Consider the following 7778-nt stretch of genomic DNA (forward strand, 5'->3'; position numbering starts at 1 on the left):
GAGCTGGAGAACAAGAAGGTGGCTGTTTGGAAAGAGGGGCAGAAGTAGAGTGAGCTTAAAGGCACAGAACGTGGAAAACCCTCTCCTTGGAGAAAGGAAGGCTCTATCCCTGTGCCATTGTCCCAGGACTCAGGTAAGATGAACTTCCCTGGGGATGAAAAGCCTTGCTGTGAATTTATTCCGTGCAAAGGGCTGGGCTGTGGGCTCTTTTAGGCTTTGTGGTTAAAGGCAGGCTGTCCCCAGCCAAAGAACAAAATCAATCTCCACCCTGGCCTGACTGAGCAGGGCCTGAGCCTGCTGTGGGGCTGGGACATGGCCAGGAGGGTGGTGCTGTGTGCTGGCCAGGCTAGCACAGACCTGGCTTTGAGAGCCAGGAGCCTGCCAGGCAATCCCTGGATCTCAGCTGCCCTCTGGGGAGTGCCTGTCCTGGTGGTCCAGCTCTCACAGCCCACTGTGAGCGTTCCCAGGCAGAGAAAGGCACTTGCAGTGGGACAGAAGAGGCTGAGGAGGCTTTCCTGCAGCACAACTCCTCCAGCAGATCTGAGTGAGGAGATTCTCCTGCTTTATACCTTTAAATTTCAACCTGTTTTGCCCTTAGAGTGTCTTTTTCTCCCAGTCCTGATCTCAATTCATGAGCCCCTCATTAATTTTTAAATTCTCCTCCTCCCAGCTATAGCAGGAGAGGGTAAATGAGCAGCTCCCGTGGGTGCCTGCTGTTTGGCCAGTGTCACACCACAAGAGCCTCTCAAGATGAAGATCCCTTCTGTCCTGCTGTCCCTCCATAATCTTCAGCTTCATCCCAGTGGTTCTTCGAGGTGGTGGCTCAGGAGCCTCTGGTCTGAGGAGCGTTTGTGTGTTGGAGCTGTACAAAAGTGCTCTTCTTCTGCCTCATTCCCTGCCTAGCTGAGTGCTGACGTTCTCCAGCTGTAACCTCAGCCCTGGGCTCCGTGGGGGGAAGGAATCCCAGCCTGTCCATTCTCAGCCCTGGGAGTGACACAACTCTGGGAGCCAGAGCCAGCCCAGCAGCTGGGAATGACAGGACCCCCATGAAAAGCCTCCTGTCTGAGTCCCTGGGAGCTCCAGGGAAAGCTTGGAACCACCAGCTGTCCTGGCCATGGTGGAACAGCTCTGCTTCACCACCTTGGAGTGCTGGGGGTATCCTGTGGGGCTGCTCTGGATGTGGGTCCTGCCCAGCTCCCCAGCCTTGTTGGCCAAGAACATTCCCTGGGGGTCACCAGCTCCCCACTGCTCTCCTGGACCCTGCTGCTGCCCAAATTCCCTTGGCCCCAAAACCCAGGGTGTCCCTTCTTGCTTTCAGACATTGCCAGCTGCCCAGACTGCCTGAAACTGTAAAATAAACCCAGAATGACACCATTCCCTGGAAGAAAGCAGCTCATGCCCCACGTGCTCTCCCTTTTCCCTCCTCCGCCTCGCTGCTCTCCAGGAAATCTCGTGCCTGGTGATTTATGGGCAGTAAAAGGGAGAAGGAGCCTGACTTGGGACCTGCTTTTGCAAGGCCTCAGGGGAGTTCTGTGAGGCTCAGCTCCCCTGGAAGGTGTTTCTTGCTAGGGGCTGCAGGTGGGTGAGCCTTGCCAAGCTAAGAGGGGCAGCAGAGGAGTGTGAAACCATGGGATTAGTTCAGGCACCTTCTGGGGGCAGAATGAGAGCAAAACCAACTCGTGAGAGCTCTGAAGTTGAGGATGGCTCCAAGCACAGCTGGCCCAGCTGCAAGCCATTCTCAGGACAAGCTCACTTTTGCCACCAAATGTCCATATAATTTTATGGCTCTGGTCTATCCATCACGCCTAATATGTGGCTGTATAAGCCAGGCTTAAGTAATGAGTTGTGACAGGCTGTACATTTCTTGGTGATTATGGCATGTGTCGTAAAGCAAAGAGCTGGAGGCAATAATCCCCTGGAAACACATTGCCTCAGGGTGTCCTGTTACCATTCTGAAATAAAATTACAATGAAAAACTAATGAAAACAGTCAAGAACTCCAGCCATAGGCAGGGCAGGACTGTCAGGGAATCAATCCTCCAGCCCCAACCTGTGGGGATCATTTTGGTCCAGTGTCAGCACCCACTGTCCCACCCCATGGGTGTTGCTGACAGCCAGGCCCTGGATGCTGCTCCTTCTGTCTCCAGGATCCTGGGAAAAGCAGCTTTTCCTTGGTATGAGGGGTTCACCTGCACTCTGCTCACCCCAGCTCGCCTGGGGGATTTGCAGGTTCTGGGAAGTGTTGGAGAGGTCTGCACTCCAAACCCATCCAGTAAAAGTTTCCTATTGAATGGGCTGGGGTTTGATGGTCTGATTGGGACCTTTCCAGTGCAGGATATTCTGTGATTCCTCTTTTATTCCCTGCCTTTAAGGTGGAACATGTTTGGGATAATAATCTCTCCTTTACTAACTGGGATCCCAGAACTAGAGCCTGAGAGCTGTGAAATCTCAGAATGGAGAGGCTGGCACTTGGCTTTCCCCTGGTTTTCCTTCTCCTGCCCTCCACACCTCCATCTACTCCTTTTCCAGGGAACAAGAGGGTTTTCATTCCAGAGAAAGCTGGGAAGAACTGCAGGAGCTGCCTGGAAGCACAGGGATATGACTGTCCTGCCTTCTGGACAAAGCCAGGAGTGACCCAGTTGGAGCTCAGTGAGGACCTTGAGCACGAGGTTGGACTTGAAACCTCCCAAGGATCCTTCTGAACTGGAATTTCTGTGATTCCATGGGAATTCGGTGCCTTTTGGGGTGTTTGGGAGCACAAGCTGCCTCTCTTTTCCATGAAATCTCATCCATGAGGAAATCACTCCCAGCAGTACAAGGCAGCAGTTGTTCCATGGGGTTTTCTCTCTTTTCTCAGCACTAAATGAGGGATTGGTCCAGCACCACGATCCTGCAGCCAGAGGTTTGTGGGAGGAATTTCAGCCCCACGTGTGTGATATCAACAATAATTCCTGTGGCTGTGCAGAGAATTCCAACCATCCACGATGAGCCCAGGAATGTCACCTGCTCCCATTCTTCTCCCAACAGAAACAGGAGAAGATGCTGGGAAATTACAGCACAAATTTATTTCTTTCCTCTTTCTCCTCTTTTTGTTTTCCCCAAGCTTAAGAAAAACACCCAACAAAAAAAACCCCAAAAAAACAACTTAATTCTTTTCCTCTTCTCACATCAACAGGATTTGCCAGTAATGAGGGAGGAGCAAGATGTGTCAAATGCCATCCCAGAAAGGTAAAATTGTTCTGATATTCCACAGGAACCAGCTCTGTTTGCAAATTTGGGGCTTTCCAGGAACAAAATCTTTGTCACCGTTTCAATTTCCTTGGCTTGCCAGGAGTGGAGTTTTTTATCAAGTTTTTGTTTAAGAGAGAACTCAAAAACACTGGTGGAAATGAGGGTCTTTTCCTCCTCTTTTCCTTCTTCCCACTTTTTGTGGGAAAAATACAAGCTGAGGAATTCCAGTGCCTTGAGAGCTGACTGAAAACTGCAGTTTTTGAGTTGGAAAACAACAACATGAAATTTTCCCCTTCTGCAAAGCAATTAGAAATCAGCATTTCTCATGCAGGAAAATTGGAGAAAAGCAGTTAAGTGTGAAGGGAGTCTAAAATGCTTCCTAACCCTGGGATTGTTATAAAAAAATAATCATTTGTTTCAATAAAAATCTGACATTTTAATAGGAGAAAATGTTTTGTTTGGATTTTTGGATACATAGTTGAAATTTACCAGCATCAAAATGCATTATGACATTTAATATATTATTATATGTCATGAAATATTTTAATATCCTTTAAACAAAATGGTCCAGGGAAATACTGCCCAAACTGAAATGAAATATTCCAGCAGTGACTCTGGAAAACTCGAGAAAAGCTTTGTCCCTTTTCAAAAATTTCAGAGAAATGGAGAAGTTCTTGCAAAATATTCAGATTTTGATTCCAAATGTGGGTTTGGAAGGAGCAAGAACTTCACCTCCAGGAACTCTTTGATCAATTCCTTTGGATCCATGGCTCTCTAGCTGCACTTGGAACTCCAAAATGTGCTTTTTTTGTCATTTCCTTAAATCAAATTATCTCATCCCTCCAGAAGGAGAGGAAAAATTGGTCATTATCCTCATTTTACTGCCCAGGAAGCCAAGTTTTAGGGGAGAACTTGGAGGGAGAGCTTGAGGGGAAGCCAAGCTTTAGTGACCAACTCAGTGCTTCCCACAACGTGGATGTTCCTCCAAGCCCAAACGAGGCACGTCCTGGATTAGGGATTGTGGGAGGGACTGTGGGAATCAACCTCCCTCTTAAATCCACTTTTGGGGGGTTTTGCTGTGCTGTATCCCAAATAAACTGGGATTTTTACACACTGCAACTGAGCTTACTTACTTACTGCCATTTCCCACTTGAATTTTTGCCATTTCCCAATTTAATTTGGCCAATTCCCAGTTGAATTTTTCCATTTCCCAGTCTAACTTCCCTGGCAAGGAGCTGCCCCCACCAAGAATTCCCTGAATATTCCCCAGTTTTCTGTTTATTTGCTGCAAACTGGAAGCGTGGCTGAGCCAGGGGAGGCTGCTCAGGGTTGAATGAAGGTTGTGTCCCCTTTCCTCAGGCTCTCCTTGATCCTGATTTTAGGAGAAGCTTCCTGAAAACAAGATGACAAGTGTCGTTTGTCCCATCACAGACAGGCTTTGTCCCATCAAGTCACCCTCAACTGATCTGCAAACAGATTTGAGAGTTAAAACCTGTTTCTTTTTTATTTTTAAAGTGCCTGGTTTCCCCTGGAGGAGATCTCTGGAGTCCTTGGGAAGACTCAAGAGTAAACTGGGTTTTTTAATATTAAAGTGATAAAAATGGATTCAGGCTAAAAGGGAACATTAGGAACATTATTAATTTTATTTTTTTTCCAAATTCCTTTGAAAACAAAATATCCTTATGGATTGGCATCCATCATGGATGCCATATTTCCAAGGAAACAAATTTTAATAAGCAAGATATTGATGTGTGAGTTCCCTGCAAGCTAAAGAAAGGTTTCTAATGAGCCAGTTTTTAGCTTGGAATAGGAAATAAATATAATTCCCAAACTTCAGTTACTCACAGCAGCTTTGCCCTTGCTGCACAAGGCCCTTTGACCCAAAACTTTGGTGGAGGTTTGAGATGAGGTGGGATTAAGGTCCTTGGAGCAGGATAAGGTCCCACCTTCTGGATTCCAGGGTCTGCTCCTCTCCTCACAGAAGCCAGCAGGAGGAAGTCTCCACAAGGTCAGGTGAATTCAAATATTTCTGCATTTTTTTTTGTCCTTTTCCAACTGGATGTGCAGCTGGAGTTGTGTTCCCATCCCACTGATGAGTTGGAATCTGCTCCTTCCCAAATCTTCAGCATCCCAACGCTGTCCTTAGAAGGACCTGACTCCACAGCTTCCAGAAATGGGAATAACCAGGGCAGCTCTGAGGTTTCACTCAGCTGGAATTACAACAAAACCCTGGAAAAGTGACCCTCCAAAGAAATCCCTGATCTCCTGTGACAGGGACAACCCTCATTTCCAACCTGTTTCCAAACGTCCTGACAGTGGGCGAGTCGGGAATGAGGGAAGCAATAAACTGGCTCCTCAGCCACAAATGAGGAATTAATTAAACACTTGCTTTTCATTTCCCCCCCTCCTTGCCCAAGGCTGAGCAGATCCCTTTGACAACCCCTTCCCACTGGAGGAAAGGGGTGTGGGGACATTTTTTCCCTGCTTGACTTGGGCAGTTTGTTGCCAGCTCTTTTTTCCCACCGGCTCTTTCCCGAGCACGGTGAGCCGGGAGGAAGATTTGGGACGCTGCCTTTAGCAGTGGTGTCTGTGGAAAAGATGGCAATGGTATCAGGGAGAGGCAATATTTAGTCAATCCCACAATTCCAGGATGGAATTTGGGTGGAAACTCATCTTGTTCCAACCCCCTCCTGGTTTTCACTATCCCAGGTGGCTCCAAGCCCCATCCAGCCTGGCCTTGGACATTCCAGGGATCCAGGGGCAGCCACAGCTTCTCTCAGTCTGTTCAATTCCTTGGTGTCACATCCTGTGCAGCACCTGCACACCACGGGCTGGATCATGATTTAGGAGTGTTTCCCATCACATCCCTGCTTGAATCTTTGGATACTCCAGGTCTGGAGTGACTTCAGAGAGGTGCTGTGATCCCTGAGAGCAGGTAAATCACAAATGGACTTCCTTTTCCCAAGGGATGTGTCCAGCTCCACATCTGCTGCTGTGGAAAAATGAGCTTTTTCCTCACATTTTGGTGTCCCTGGCACTGGGAATTCCCCAGTCCTGCTCCTCCCTGGTTTGCAGCATCACCTGAAAATATGGGAAACCTCCTGAAAATGATGACAGAAATGTTCCTGTGCCGGAGGAGAAACAGGAACGCTGTGGTCAGTTAGGGGCTGGTGTTCCCTCATCAATTCTTGGTAGAAAGGACCCATGGACAGCTCTGTGTCCATCCCACGGATCTCCCAGCTCTGATCTTTTCAGCTGAGTTAATCTGTGCCCTCAGGACTGGCCTTTCCTCAGCCCTTCTCCCAGAGCAGAGGGACCATTCCTGCACGGGGCAGGACCTGACCTTCCCCAAGGCCATCCACGGCCTGATGTTCACCACACTGCTCCTGATTTCAGGGATCGTGTTCCAGGAGCAGAATTTGCAGTGGAATATGGAATCACACAGGAGACCTGACATTTTCCTTGCCTTTTTTTGTCTCTCCCTCTCTTCCCCCAGCATGGCCCGGCCCCAATTACAGCCCGGGGCGCTCTCAGAGGGGACATTCAAACCCAACAAAGCCCCGTCCCCCCCCTACAAAGGCGACATCTCCTGGGCCTGGGCCCTAATGAGAGCAAATTTTTTGTCCAAACATTTGAAGCGAGGAGGTGCCTTCTCCTGCCACCCCCTGCTGGGGTTAATATCATTATCCAGTTGGCTCTGCTTGGGAATTAAAACAAGGGCATTCCCTTCTTTTAATGAGAGCTGACAGTGGCTCCAGCACTTCAGAAGGGAATTAAGGAAGGAGGGATGGCTGTGGAGTCTGTCTCCCTGGAGCCTTATCCACCAGCCCTGCTGCCCCCTGGGATCAAAGGCCACTTACCTGCTGCTGAGCACCAAATCCCTTGGGATACCCCGCTGGAAATAACGATTTCAGCAGGCAGAGCAATCCAAGGATCCGCTTCGACGGGGCAGGAAGGCAGAGAGGAGCCCTTGAGGTTTTGGGCATCGTGGGCAGATCTAAAATGGGATTTTAGAGTGTTAAACCTGGCCAGGTTTTGGTTAGGACTTGGTGGAAACAGAAAAATTTTGGTGTAGCCAGTCTGGTGAAAGTGAAATGATGTGGAGAAAATGATGCATATATATCTTTTCTGATTTTGTTTTTTTAATTGAAAACTCTACGTTTTCAATGGCATCTTTTGGACTTCAGATAGGTGCTTCAGAGAAGGGATTTTATTTTTAGAAATTAAAAAAAAAAAAAGAAAAAGCTGATTAGAAATAGCCACCAAAAGCTCCCCATGTCTTATCACTGAAAAACAGCAAGTTCAGCCCATCCTCCTCTCTGTCTCAGGATAGGTTTGATTAGAAACATCAAAAAAATGCAAGGCAAAAATGTGAATTTTTAATCCCATTTTAAAGGACCTTTACCCATGCGTGAACTCTCCTTTTGAAGTGCTGCAGTGGCTCTTGCCCAGTCTGCTCTGAAGAAGAGATGCCCAAACAAAGGGAACAAGTGATCTTAATTGTGGCAGGGTTCCAGGATTCCAGTGCTGGGACATGATCAGGAAATC

General features: G+C 48.0%; 1 long non-coding RNA gene across 1 annotated transcript; it reads right to left on the bottom strand.

Annotated features, from left to right (window-relative positions):
* Positions 1–6244: 6244 nt before the first annotated feature.
* LOC117245195 lies at positions 6245–7351 on the bottom strand. The gene is made up of 2 exons (XR_004499572.1): positions 7091–7351; positions 6245–6311 (listed from the first exon to the last, which is right to left on the bottom strand). It is a non-coding gene; the product is annotated as an uncharacterized LOC117245195 (long non-coding RNA).
* Between the last annotated feature and the right edge of the window lie 427 nt (positions 7352–7778).

The sequence above is a fragment of the Parus major genome, chromosome 15, assembly GCF_001522545.3.
Source record: "Parus major isolate Abel chromosome 15, Parus_major1.1, whole genome shotgun sequence".
NCBI lineage: Eukaryota > Metazoa > Chordata > Aves > Passeriformes > Paridae > Parus > Parus major.